This window comes from Rhinolophus ferrumequinum, chromosome 4 (genome assembly GCF_004115265.2).
Source record: "Rhinolophus ferrumequinum isolate MPI-CBG mRhiFer1 chromosome 4, mRhiFer1_v1.p, whole genome shotgun sequence".
Taxonomy (NCBI): Eukaryota; Metazoa; Chordata; class Mammalia; order Chiroptera; family Rhinolophidae; genus Rhinolophus; species Rhinolophus ferrumequinum.
The window spans coordinates 16,186,752-16,202,609 of NC_046287.1; positions in this window are offsets into that span (position 1 = coordinate 16,186,752).

Below are 15,858 nucleotides of genomic sequence, written 5' to 3' on the forward strand. Positions count from 1 at the left end.
GGAAGTTAAAAAGGACTCTATTTTTGTTTTTGTTTTCGGTCGGTTGGCTGAAACATGGACTAAAAGGCGGCCAACAGTGAGTAAATTAGGAATGCCAGACCTGCCTAGGATTAATGTAGAAGAAATGATTCAAAAGCTTAGGGAGATTGGAATGTGAGAATGGAATTGTCATTGAAGACCTACTTACCAATCCTGGGAGGGTCCAGAAGACATACCTTTCACCACTGCTGTGAGAATTAAATTTGTGATGGGAGCCCCAGATTTCTTGAAGAGCTCTGTGATGGAACTTCCCAATAGGGCAGATCTTACAGTGGTGACTGTAGTCTCAAATTGGGAAGCTTAAATATAGTGGGAATAATTGAATCTCAGTGGCAGGAGCCAATTGGCTGCCCTCAACTGCCAGAGGCAAGGTGGACGTGGTTCCTGTAATGGATAGCAGCGTCAAAGCAGCAGTCAGAATAGTCTGACTCACCAGACCCTTGGGTGTCGGCTCATTAATTATGGTGTTCCCAGAAGTGAAGTTGATAGGAAACCTAATAAATTCTTACTTGATCTGCATAAACTGAGAAGTTCCAGATCAAAAGAACAAGAATCCATTCTGAATCATAAAACAGAAAGTCATGACTCCTCAATGATTCCCAGACTTGAGCCAGTTTACAGTCCCGTAACCCTTTGAACGAAGGGGAGGCCTTTGAGGAAGGACCCTGTTAAACTGCCAAAAAATATATGTTAATCTTTCTCCTGGCCTTCTCCAAAGGGGTTTGCCACCTTTACCAGGGTAACAGTACATTGGGAAAAAGGAAATAAGAAGATCTCCTGGGGACTACTGGACATGGGTTTTGAACTGACATTAATTCTGAGACCCAAAATATTACCGTGGTACACCAGTCAGAGTAGGACGTATGGAGGTACTCAGTGGAGCGTTAGCTCAGATCCATCTCACAGTCTGCAAAGTGGGTTTCAAACCCATCCTGCAGTTATTTCCCCATTGCTGGAATGCCTAATTGGAATAGGGAGTCTCAGTAGCTGGCAGGATCCCCACCTTGGTTTCCTGACCTGTGGAGTACAGTAAGTTATGGTGGGAAAGGCTGAATGGTAGCCATAAGTGGACCTTTTGAAGTGTGTAATTTATCCTAATGTTTACCTTCAAACTTATAGGGGACAATTTGAACCATATAAACATGAAAGACAGCTATACTATTCATTTTTAATCTCATGATTTGTTTCTCGCTTTCTCGTCTTTTTTACTGTGTCTTTCTCTCTCTTACTCTTTTTCTCTTTTTCTTTTTTCCCTTCTTTACTTTCTCTGTTTCCCCCACCAATATTAGTTTATGTGTTTGTGCTATATTTAATGCATTTTGTAATCCACTTTAAATATCTGGGAGATCAGATTTAAATAAATAAATAGTATAAAATATGATTTTCATTCAAATCCATTTAATTTCTCTTTGTCTATAATAGTAAAATTTTACTTCAAAATTATGTAGTATTGAAAGAAAAATATCAAAAATTATTTTTAGAAGATAAATATATTTGAGGACCATAAATAGAAGTACAAAGCTGCTGGTAGTTAAAGCCACAAGCCCATTGAAAAAATATCTAGATGCAAGTACAGAGAACCATACTATATTTTAATTACTACAGAATCAGGAAAGTTTCCCGTAAAACAGAAGACTACTACTTGCTTGAACACAAAGAATGGTATACCCCCATGCTCCTGATATAAGCCTAAAAATTCTATTGCTGGCTACCCCTTAGGTATATAACTTAAATTTAAATGAAGTTATTTGAGATGATATTTGAGTACAGTTATATATAATAGGAAGTAATTATCCCTATACATTTATAATCTGCAAATCAAAAATTGACACTAAATCTGTTGATTTGCTGACAGAATCCAAGATCTTTTCACTATCACTCTGGGGCAAGAAATCTGGGATCTTATAAGCTTTGATTCTGAACTGAGGACCTCAGTGAACTGAATGGAGACAACCATAAAACCAAAGATAAAGCAGTCCCACTCAAAATGATGCTATAAATCCAAATTCTAAATGAGATATGTAAGAAAAAACACCTAACAATAAAAAGGCAGCCATCAAAATAAACAACTACGTAATTAGTTCATGCCTTTAAGAATTAGTATTATAAAATAATTTCAAATACTGTAAGTGAGAATTTATTGAAATTGTCTTCAAAAGAAAGTGATGAAATGATATCAATAAGTAAAAAGAAATAAAGAACAATATCATGCAGAAATAAGAGAAAACCTGCGGGTAAAAAAATAGATACCTTATAAATACCCTCTACATCTTATGAAAAGCATAGTAATTGAATTAGTAATATAGTTAATCACAGATGATAGACATAAGATCAATCCTTAATAGAAAAACAATTCTGATCTACCTCAAAAATAACCAATCTGGAAATAAAGTAGGAGGTAAAAATCCTATTCTCAATAATAACAAAAATCATAAGCTACACAGAAATAAATTGTATAAACACTGTGTAAACCTTATACAAATAAAATGATAAACTGTATTAAAATAGATAAAAGGACATTAATAAATTGAGGCATAAAATCACACTGAAATGGAAAACTCAGCTTCAAAAAGACGCCAATTCTCCATGAATTGGTAAATTCAATAAAACTGCATTCAAAAATTAAACAGTTTTATTTAGTTGGTTGATAAAAGCTGTCTAGCTGATACTAAAATCTATAGTAAAGAGCAAAAGAGACTTCTGTTTCCGCCTACGATGGACTAATAGGGTCTTCATTCACTCTTCTATCTGAAACAAAGAAAAAGAAATACCCAAAACATGTTTACAACAGATTTTAAGACAGCAGACAACAGGCAACAGGATAATGATTGTGAAAGATGAGAAGCCAACAAGATTACCCCTATGACGGCCCAACCTCCTTTCCTTCAGAGAATTTCCAGGCCCTAGCACATGAGGAGGAATACAGACAGAGCTCAATAGACTTCCTGATTTGAGGAGAGTGAGCTGAGCATTCACAGAGGTCAAGGTGGCCGCAGTGGTTGATAGATCAGAGTAATGAAGTGGAGATAGACATCCCCAAATCTGCACAGGGTACCTCTCAAAGAATCAATTGAATATTGGTAAGTGCATATGTGTGAGAAAAATACCTGAGGCTGGGGTAAGAACTAGAGTAAAGGTTAGTGGTACCAGGGCCAGTGGCCTGGACTTTCAGGGCCTCTTCCCATCATCCATGGAAAACCTTTTGGTTCACAGGGCACTGGGGTTAGTACATGGGAAGGTATTGTCTGAGCAGGGAGACATTATTATCCCTAGACAGGCACTGCTCTGGATCCACCTAACAAATCTTATAAATTAGGTCAGTTCTCCCTCCAGGAAGCCTCCCCAAGAAACCATATGGAGCTGCATTTTGGGGAGATATCCATAGGATTACATGATCTACTGTTACTGTTTCCTTGGGATTAAAGATCTCTTAAATCCTAATGTGAATGTGACCATGTGTTTAGGAAGGAGGTATTTTAGAAAGAAAATTATTTTTTTTTAAGTGTTAACCCTCCCACACACACACATACAAGATACACATCAGTTGCCCAGTACAGATCGACAACGTAGCCAACGTCCAAAGTGATCTCTCAGCCAGTGAGTAGGCCACAAGTTTCACAGTTGAGTTTGAATAAGTAAATCAAATTTTTGTTTTTTTAAGGATTTCCTGAGGGCAGTGAGTTCAACCTGTTCTAATATCCATGTCATCAGTCAGGTGACACTTATCTACCCCAGGACATGGTAAGTGATAGTTATAGGAATGTAGATAGAGAAGATATCCAGAATAGTTGACAGGTGTTTTGTGTGAGAAGTGCAGGAGCTGGGGACATCTGTTATGTCTGGTAGGTCAGAACAATCAAACAGGAAATGGCAGACTTAAATTTAAGGTCTTTGCAATGGTATGTAAGACCTACACCTGGTGTTTCCTTCATAGGGACAGATCCAGAGGTAGTTCCTAAAGACAGATACCTTTAATATCTCTCTATCACGTATCTCCTGTATTTTTTAAATTAATTTTTGTTCATTTTATTGGGGTGGCATTGGTTAGTAAAACAATAGGTCTCAAGTGTACAATTCTATAATATATTATCTGTATATTGCATTGTGTGCTCACCACCCAGAATCAGTTCTTATTCTATCACCATATATTTGACCCTCTTTTTCCTCGTCTGCCACCCCCTACACTTACCTGGTAACCACTAAACTTTGTCTGTGTCTATGAAGTTTTGTTTGTTGTTCTAAGGTGGCCCAGGTGCTAAGTCGTTACCCTTTCTCCATCACCATAAAATCAGTGTGAACCACTCCAGCATCTATACATTTACCTTTTGCCCAGTCATCTTCTTGTTTCACCCTTTGAAGGTCAGATACAAGAGGGACAAGGTAATTTTCATAAACATTATAGATACTCATTATGTTTTGACCTATTAGTCTGAGGAGAACACAGCAGGGAATATGCTCAACAAAATAGTTTCTGTCCGTTTGGTATAAGACCATGTCAATCCAAAAGAAAAAATGTAGGTGGTTGGAACAGAATATTGAATCCCCAAGGCCATTTTTTAAATCTGTTGATACCTGGAATTTCTACCAACTACCTCAGCATGGATTACCAAAGGGGAAAAAGAAGGCATTGTACCCAGGAACAGTCAGGATGGAATTACACATTTTTTAAAAAGTCCCTTGTACCTTTGTCTTCATTATTGTCTAGACTGAAAGGAGATGGTCCTTTTCTGGAGATAGCAAATTCAGTGAAAAAACTGCCTTACGCTCAAAGAAGTAAGGAAGCTAGAGTCAGAAATCTTTGAGTGAATTTTTTGAGGAGACTGTTACAATGCTTAACAATACCAGATATCCGTGGATGGTGGGGAATGTGGAAGATTCATTAAGTATCTTGACATGAACCCAATGTTCAGTGATAAAAGGTGCAGCATCATCAGATGGGAAATGATCTGAAAAACTGAAAAGATGGCAATAGTTCGAGGGCCAGTGCGATGTAGTTGTAGCTAAACTCAGGTGATCAGACTGGAATAACATCATCATAAACTGAAAGCATATCATCAGCTATGTGGTACCACTGATAGCCCTAAGAGGAGGCTCAAAAACCATATCTGGTCAATCTTCCGGGAGAAGGGGGGACACTTTCCTCAACATGAGACAATTGGGCCAACTTTTATCGTGTGTCACAAATCTGGCCAGCAGTTGTTGCCTCTGCATCAGAAACAGAATTATTTACTTGGAGTCCATTTTATGTTGATGATGTGTTTCCATGCCTGGTGAGATGATGAATTCAGACAGAAATAGTGGGAATCTTAATGTTCCTTGATCAGTGGCTTGCTGTCAGTCAGTCTCATCAGACAATGGTCCTTTATAAGTGTCATCGACATGTGTAACCCAGACAGTTCATTCAGCAGCTACAATTTGTTTCTATAATCAGTGGCCCCAAAGACCAGTGTTTTAAATCTGCCAGTCTATAGTTTTCCAAATGTCAGACAAACAGCAAATCCATGAATAGCCCAAGGATCAGTAAAGATATAATGAATTCCATTTGACAAAATCTTGGGCAGAGATATGAAAATGACCTTGATTTCTGTCCCATGAGGGAAGCAACCATATCCATTTTTGATCCTGCTTAGCTGGTGCTGAGATTCAACAGATGTAGCAGCTTAATGGACACCATCAGGTTTCAGCTTATGTAAATTACCACTGAACCAGGCCAGGAATTTAGGAGAATCTCTGTGAATTTAGAGTCTAGGTCAATTTACAGTCTAGAGTCAGCTTAGCTTCAAGCAGCATGCTTGGGGAAAAATTTTCCCATAAGGTGATAGACGCCAGTTTCTCAGGTAAAGGTGAAATAACACTGGGAACCTGTTTTCTGCGTTCTTGAATATTACATACCCATTTTCACAAGTAAGCCTTGTTGGATCATTTTTCCTAACCATGAGGTTGTTAGGAGTCAAGTTGACCTACCCTAAAATGACATCATCTTGTCAGAGAGTAACAAATCCTTGGGTCAGGATTTAAATTTCAACAGAAGTGAAGTAGCAAGCTAATATCTGTTTTAAAACAATTGCTCTAATTGGTAGCCATGTCTGAAGGTGAGTCCAAAAATTAAAGGGGGGATTCCAAGTCTATAAGAGCCTGCTTCTCTTTGCTAGATGCTCCAATTGGTAGAATCATCGTTCATTGAGATGTGTGGTTCTATGGGATCACTAGAGTTGTCGGGTCCCAAATATAGAACATGTGAACAGCCTGTTGGGTAGATTCCAAAGGATCTACTGGTTTGGATGACACTCAAAACACACACACACACACACACACACACACACACACACACACACACACTCACACTCACAGCTGAGGCATAGCTTAGCCTGTATAACGATCCAGGTACAAAACCCCAAGTAAGGCACACACTTTCTCTAATATCTAGAGATCTAGAGTGCGGTCAGGTGCTCAGCCTCTTTTTAGCTGGAGGGGAAAGGATGAAAGGTATTGTTCCTTGATTTCCAGAAGGATTAATTATTGCAAATCCACTCACCTAGTCCCAGGAAACATGACTTGCCAAGAAAGTCCCCAACTTTTGTTAAGAGTTTATCATTGATAACTTCTGAAGGAGGTGTGACAACAGCAAGGTCAGTGTCATTGAGCTCTAGGCTTCTTATTTGTCATCCAATAGTACATCATCTATGTGGTGAAAGTTTTGAACATTAGAAGTCGAAGCCATTCGTGCTAAATCCGAATCCACCCAAGGCTGGCAAATAACAGAGCAGTTTAAATGCTCCTGTGGGAGTGCTGCAAACGCATATTGCAGTCTTTGTGACATGAATGTGAACTTTTTCTGATCCTGGTATGTCCAAGGCTGCTACCAAATGCTAGCAGTCTATGCAATGGATTCAGTTCTAGTCACCAAGTCTGGAACAGACAGGTCTATCCTCTGGGTGCAACAGCTGCATTCACGTCACCATATTCCATTGTAAGCTTCCTTTACCACTGGACGTGCAGGGCTATTGTATTGAGAAATTGCATCTCATACTACCCCTGCTGCCTTTAACTCTTTCATTAGAGTGGTGATTTTTCGTTTCTTCTCCTGGCTTTCTATACTAGTTATATTGGACCACCCAGGAGGTGGGAGGGAGGCAAACTGGGTAGCCATTTATGAGTATGTGTCCCAGTAGCACTTCTACACATGCTGCTGTCCCAGATTAGAAGTGTATCTTTTGCACTATGGAGCAGGAGGCACATGTATGTAACACATTAATTACTACTGCACAGTCATATGTAGAAGTAATAATAATATAATTAATTGGCCTAAAGGGCCCCAACAACAGGGTCACACAGTAGCTTTTTTTCCTCCACTGTGAACTCTGCCCAAATACTAGTCACTGAATAAGGTACCTTTTCCTGCCACAGTTGTGGGTAGGGTTTGGCTCTTATATTCAACAGAGCCATAATTGATCAAGTCACTTGCCTCACAATTCCTCAGATAGGTACATAAGGATGTTGATTCCCCTTGATGACAAGGTGTCCTTAGCCCCACCTCTAATCATTTTTCATTCTAAAGTGTCTGAGTTCTGAATAAAGGGGGAGGATGTGTTCTATGCCACTACATAAGGCTTGGCGTTTTTATCTGAATTCCATGGCAACGGGTGTGACTCAACCAAATCAGCTTTCCAATGTTTTGGTCTAATGCTATCTACTAGATAGTGAGGAACTCATTGCTATTAATAATATCATCCATCAGCCTTGGGGATCCCTGATTCAACTCCAGAGGAAGCCTCTCGCTCTATTTTCCAAGACCGCTCTCTGTGCAGACATCCTTGAAAAGATAGTCCCGAACACAGACAGTGCCTCTGCAAGTCTTGCAGCAGTGCAAGAGACCCACAGCAAGTTGTCTCCCAACAGTTGTAATAGATATGACGTTGTTGATGTTGTTTTTGTTGTTGTTTTAATAAAGAAAGAAATAGATAACACCACTGTATTTTATACTCTTTCCTATATGAATCGATTCTGAGCAGAACATAATTTCCTGTCCCTGTCTGAACATTAGTTTTGATAAAGATTACTTATCTGTGTTTGTACTAAGCAATACTTGGGCTAAGCAAACGTTATTTAGTTCTTTGTTCTCTGAAATATTTGCTTCTGAAAAACAAGACTGAACCAACTAAAATAATGTACCTATCAAAACTCGCAGTGTAATCATCAATACGCACATTAAGACAACCACCTCCTGGTCCCCACCTGTCCAAACTATACATAATAAACTAGTGCCAGTTGACCTAGATCCCCACCTTGCAAGACCATCCTTAAAATTACAGAGACCACACTCTAATGCTCAATGTTCCCTACTGCCTAGATGATTGCAGTGCAAACCTGTGACTGGGACCCTGGCACTTTTTACCTTGCAAACTTGAATACAATTTTATTGCCATTCAATTTTTGCCATTGCTTATTTTTACAAATGACATATTTTCCATTTTAGTAATTAAATAGCTAAAACTCCAAAATACCAACACTTAAAACTGTCATTTTTAACAAAAACCTGTAAAAAGATATATGTGTGTACAATTTTATTCATAGTAAGTAATTTCTTTATGCCTTATTTTTATATCATCACTAAACTTAATGAATTTTATATCAATTTAAAAGTTTCTATAGCCGTCCATCTATTATTCCACTGAAATAACAAATATTTAAACTTAAAGTTCACTATTTATTCTTCAAATTTCTGCCACCAAATCAAATAATATGCAATGGAAAAATTACATACTTTATGCTGTGAGAGTAAAATCAGAGGTATTGGTAAATAAAACTAAAATAAATTACAGTAGTAAATGATCTCTTTGGGGAACAAAATATAGATGACATAAAATAAGAAAAATAAACATAACAAAACAATATGTTCATTAAACTATCTAACTTTTTATTTTTGAAATTTAATGTTTTCAGCAGCTCTTTGATAGGGTCTGGGAATTCTGAGTTGCACTTTTTATTTGCTATATTTCAGGTGCTTTATAACTTCCAATATTATCCCAGTACTGTTTTTTATTTTGTCTTCAAGTGATCCCACTACAAGAGAAAGTTAAATTTTTACCACTTGGTGGTGCTGGTGGATAATGTGAAACAACAAATTATTTCTGGAACAGATTTTGAGAGAGCTGGTTATGGTGAGTTAAATACAATTAAGGGAAGGACAGCTTCATTCACCTCTGTCATCCCCTATTTTTCATTCCTCCTTTTGACACAAAGAGTGTAAATTAGGCAGAATAGTAGCTACTGATGCCTTGGGTCCTTGCTAACTAGCAAAAGGAACAGAGTTCTTTAACACAGATTTCATGCCTTTAGAGATTGACGATTAACGAGGCTATTATTTTCCTTTTTAAATCGTCCCTGCTGCAGTATGAAAGATTGCTTCAATTACACACTTCCCTTTCATCCTCTCAAAAGGACACGTTTTTCTCTGACCGCTCGTGTTTTCACCTAGCATGATGACCACTGGATTGTATTATTCTGTTCTTGATGGGAAGACAAGTATTTTAACATGTTATTGAATGTTTTTATATAAAATGAATAGTAAATACACGTACAAACTTGAGTAATTGTTCAATTATAGTTGATGTCAGAGTATTTTCAGATGGAGAGTGATAAGCGAATGGCTCAATGCCATTTGCTATATATAATAATTGTTAGAGAATTGCCTTCAGAAATATATTGCTTTATCAAAAGCAAGCTTTCCTAAAGTGATAACAGTTTTTCACATTTATTTGGCAGTATGTTTTACTCAGCTCAGTTTCAGGTTTCACATTTTTAAAAATGCATATATTATACAATTTTTATAAAGCGTTTGATTATGTATTCTTCCAACCACATAAACACAAAGAAGTATTATGTCATATATATATATATATATATATATGCATATGTGTGTATGTGTGTATGTATATATATATATATATATATATATATATATATATATATATATATATATATATACTCCCCATCCATTCCCTATTATCTATTAACCAGGGGCAATTCAATGAATTTCTTCTGTCCAGAGTTAATCTTGCCTATAGTGCACCACAGGGGGTGTAAGACGGAAGAATTATATGTAAAGGATTTTCAATGACAAAATTAAAGTTTCCGTTTTTTACTTCACTTCAAAGAAAAGTACCCAGCAGGTGTATATTCTTTGTCATATTGGTAGGCAGATACATTATTAACATCTTTGACTTGGAAGAAAAGGCAGCCCGAGGGTCCCAAATTCTGCTTCTATATAGATAAAAGGCTAAGCAGTTAACTCTGCTACTGAACAACAACTGTTTTAAATATAAAGCAAAGAATGAACCCAAAGCTTATTTGTAACTCTATGTGCCCCTTCAAACTTACGGTGACATATTACTTGTTTTGCGTTTCCATTAATGCTTTTGATTATGTCAAATGCAGTTGGTAACAATGAGGGAGGGTAGTTAGTGAAAAAATGACCCACTATAAAATTCATGCAAAGACTAATATCAGAGCCCACAGTTCTAAAAACCCACTAATATAGATAAAATGGATTATCCACCTTCCCTAATACAATACATAAAGAAAATGTACAGTGTATGTCCATTAACAAGATCTCTTCAGAATGGATTAAAGAAAGTTCCACTATAACTATCTGAACTTTTGTCACAATCCTGTTAATATTAAGAAACTTCTTTTTAGCCTTACTGTAGCATAGTTTTGTTTTCCAGTAATAAACTTTTACGTTTTTATTCTCCTCTTCTTTGTACATACAGCAAAAAATAATTATCTTTATTTGATTAATTACCCTTAGTTTTCCTTCACTCACACATTGCTCTGCAGGTCATTTTGTCTCCCATCCTTCTTCTTCTTAATTACTTTAAGCGTGACAAATAAGTGAAACAAATAAATAAAACAAACAAACAAACAAAAAAATCACTCCCTCAGAAGAAATAGGACATTATTTGCCCCACCTAGCACAGGTATGTTGTATCATTTTGTGTGTTAGAGAGAACAGAAACACTGGATTGATTGTAAGTCAAATGAAATCTAAGACAGTTCAGAGTTCTAACTTTGCAAGTTGTGAAATCATTGGTCCATCACTCCAACTCTCTGGGATGTAATTTTCTCATTTACAGAATGACAAAATGTGGCTACTGAAAAAATGAAATATACTTAGTCTGAACTGAGATGTATGTAAGTTTGAAATATAAAACATTTCAAAGATTTAACATGAAAAACAAAAATCTAAAATACTTCATTAATAATTATATGTTGATTCCATGTAAAAGTGATAATATTTTGAACATATGTGGTTATAACATCAAAATGATTTTAACATATATCCTTTTGGTATTTTAATGTGTCTATTAGAAAGTCTAAAATTACATGCTTGGCTCACAATTTTGGCATGTATTAACATTCTATAGAGCAGTGCTGGTCTAGGAACTAAAATTTTAAAGGTAATTTTGCATATAACAAAAAAATAGATCCCAATGAATCTATTTCAGTTGCTTTAAACAAAGTATATTTGTTGTTTCGGAATACTCCTTTCATATTTAATTTGTATTTGAGTGGAATATTATTTATTTCTTAATAAAGTGTTTCATCATTTCAAACTTTCATTGCTATTTGTATACCTTACTTTAGGAATTGAATCACTGGTACTTTTTAGTAAAAAACTATGCATTTCTGTAGAGTTGATCATCTTATGCTAAGGACACAATTTTGAGAGACATATTGATAACTTAGAAAGGAAGGGCATCTACTTAGGCAATCAAAGCAGGCCCCTCAAACTTGCTCCTCAATCAGGCAGTATTAACAGACATACTCCACCACTCAGAGTCTTGATTGATAGATTTAGATGCTAATGATACCTCCAACAAAAATTTTCTGGAATGAGAATCTACTTTGGGTGGTGAACACACAAGGCAATATACAGATGACATATTATAGAAATGTATACTTGAAGCCTATTTAATTTTACTAACCAATGTCACCCCAATAAATTTAATAAAAATTAAAAAAAAATTCTAACATTGAAAAAAATAGCGTGCACAATATTATAGCATGACATATATATTTTTTATTTATTTATTTATTTTTTTAATTTGGCTGATGAGTTTCTTCTATTAGCCTTTCATTAAGAATTTGTAATACTGTGAGTTAACCCATGTGTCATTTATCAGGAACATATATAATAAATGTGTTGTAGTTTTCCCTGGATTGCTGCTTTATGAAATCAAGAGATTACTTTCAAGGGATACCTAACTCTCAGGAAAAAAATCCTATTGTCATTATTGTTTAACTAGAACTGTCTGGCTGTGTCTTTGTAAAACATATCTCATTTTTAAGCCTAAGATTAATGTAAGATCCTTTCATAGCTAATTATATATATAATAAGCACTTAGTCTCAAAAAAAATATTTCTTTGTTAGGTTGTGTCATGTTCAAAAACATCATTTGTTCAAAGCCTAACAAAAGGTATTCTCTCTCATAAAAGTATAGTTCCATTTGTTAATATTTGTATTCATTCAGAAAATGCTGCCAATGTCCTGCTCTCTGCAAGGCATTGGGCTATTTACAGTACCAGAAGATAAGGTAAAACCCACAGAATTGGGTTTTTCATAATGGTAATTCTTCAGATGAAGAGATTTGGTACAATAGAACCCAATTAAATTTCTGTTCTTTGTTGTGGAAATGAAAACTACTGAATATATTTGATATTGAAGAAGACCTTAAGAAATTTAGTAGTTCTTAAATTGATCTTTTTACTGTTGAGTCATACTTGTTTATTTATTTTATATTTTATGATAACAGTGGAGGATAACAACCAGAACAAATCGTTTTAGTCATGATACACATGGAAAATACCAGAACATTATAAATAGATATTGATCATGTTTTTCAAATAGTAAAATTGAAAAATAATAAATAATAAATGTTTAATAAAACATTTTAAACACACGCTAGGTAAACTTAATATTTAACAATGAATTTTGGAAGTAGTTATTTTTCTCACTTAGCTTTATAATATTAGTGACAGAGTTCAATTAGAATATTTCCTAAATAGTATTGAGTAATCATTATAAATTTTAAACTCACTCCTTTCTCTTTTGTTTTATTTTTCAATTTAATATAATTGTTTAGAGAGTAAACTGGAATGTATAAATATAACATATTTAGAGAAAATATATGATGTACTGTAATGTGTTTGTTATGAGAAGTTCTCAATGACATCTTAAGTATTACCCCATTAAAACCAATTTATTATTATTAACTAGGTGGTGGTTTTTCATACTCTTTTTTATTAGTGTAAAATTGGAAGCAGGGAAGCTAAATCATTTTGCTATAGGAATGGTGCATTTAATGCTAGGTGTAACATTCAATTTATATAAGGGTAATCCATAGTTGGACTCTTTTCTTAGATATTCCTTGATATAGTTTACCTTTTAAAATCTCTTGATTAATAAAGTCTTACCTTTCTTTGTTTCTGAAAGTGTTGTGATAGTGGTGATTTTTATCTTGATGAGCAGCAGTAAATGGAGAGAGGCATTTATGACCAGTACCATTTCCACAGACATCATTTCCTTTTGCTTCTCACTGTAAATTTTAAGTAATACAAATATAGTCATGCTCAAAAATCTGACTAGTTCTCTTTTAGTGCTTCAAAGAAGATGTAATAAAAAAGCAGCAGGTAATAGTGAATTTAAAATTACCCATTACATTATTTGAAAACATATTTTCTTTCTTCTACACATAAAAAGGTCCTTCTTTAAAATTATCCTAAAACAATAAAATAATTTGTAGCCAGGAAGAAATGGAGTCTGCAATCAATACACTCACTTACAATATATGTGACCTTGAACAATTCTCTTTATTTTTAAGTTTCGATAGGTTTTCTAAAGCAATCATATGATATAACTCTGAAAAGCATATTTTTTATCTTACGTTTTTTGCTTTAAAATGAATATAGTGGATTTAGAGTTAAAGGAATCTACACATGTTGGCTGCTTATTTGCAATTCATATTATATTGTACATAGGAATGTCCAGGATAATGATACACAACTAAGAATCTCCCAGAAAACAGAAAAGTAGCAAATGATCGTTGGTCAAAACTAAAGGTATTATGTAATACAGGCATGGGGACTTTAGGAATTTGCAAACACCAAGATTCTATGGCAACATTTCTGCTATGAAGAAATACAATAATCTAAGCCACAAAGATTGATACAATACTGCAGCATTGTGAATCAATAGCAATGGACAAGTTAATATTAAAGATGATACTACCAGCAAGAGCTGTGAAAACAGAGTCCCTATAGATCAAATATAGACTTTGACTTTATACTTGCAAAGTATTTCTTTATTATTGAACTGAAGTTTCGTTGTCCATCATTCTGACCTTAATGGAAACTCTGATGAATTCTGTTACTTTCAATCAGATCCTTATTGGGGCCTACAAATGAGCTGGCTCCTAGCTCTCTCCAACATTTCCAACTATATTCCCTTTCTTAGTTTCTCCACCAAGGCAATTAGTTTCACGTTAGAGCATTTGTAGGTGTTATGTACCTAGAGAATGTCTGTTCTCCAGATATTCAAAGTGATTGCCTCCTGTAATTTATCCATCTCTGTGTTCAAACTTCTCCAAAACAAAAAGGCCTTTCTTTCTGATTTTATTATGTAGAATAGCACTCCCTTCCTCTCCATATACTCTGACCTTAATTTATTTTTTTCACAGTATATGTAACTATCTGTCAATAAGTTACACATTTGAATTAGTGAGTATAATTAACTCTTGCTTCTAAAACAAACAATCCACAAAACTTAACCAGTTTAATCCAGTAAAAGTTGATTTCTTGTTCATATTACACTTTTGACTCTTATCAGGAAGTGCTGCTCCAAGCAGTGACATGTGGGTCACAGATTCTTCCATTATGTGCCTCTGCCATTTTCTAAGGGCCTTGGCATTAAATCAGTAAATTAGCAGAGAGAGAGAGAGAGCGAGCGAGCGAGAGAGAGAGAGAGAGAGAGAGAGAGAGAAGCAACACAAGGCTTGCCATGGCTGGATTTAGGATTGACATACATCAGTTCTTCCCATTAGCCGGCACCAAGTCATATGTTCCCATTGTAACTGAAAAGGAAGCTAGAAAATATGAGTCTCTGTGCATTGTGGTTTCAGGAAAAGGAAGTGGGATTGGTGATCCTTTAACAAGAGTCTACCACAACATTCATTTGTCCAAATGCTTATGTTCTGTCCCCTGAGCTGCATCATATACCTCATGAAGGCAGCAGCATTATTTGGTTTGCTTCCTGCTTTATCCCCATTGCCTAGAACAGAGCTTTGTACTTGATAACCACTCACTAAATATTTTTAAATTAAAAAGATAAATGCAATATTTTATTTATCTTTTGCTACATGTTGGCCTAAAGTCTGATAGCACACACTAGAGGCAAGGGAATCTGCTAGCATTCAATATTGCTGTGCTAAGTGTCACTGATTCAAATATAGTTGAAAGCTAGCAGCTCTGGCTGACCCTTATGATGGTCAGCTGGGGTTTTTATTTGATTCATTTTGGTCACACACTGGCATCAGGGTGCTGCACAGTTAAAACAAACTAAGTTCCTCTAATCATTAAATAGATTTTGAAAATATATCATTTCATTATGAAATTGTATTACAAAATACAGTTTAAAAATTTGACTAGAATTTTCATTTATTTACTTTCTTCCTATTTTTCAATGGGAAAGTGTTTGGACCAAATATACTTAATTCAGCTGGGCACTGGTTTATTTTCAGAACACTTGCAGAGAACTTAAGA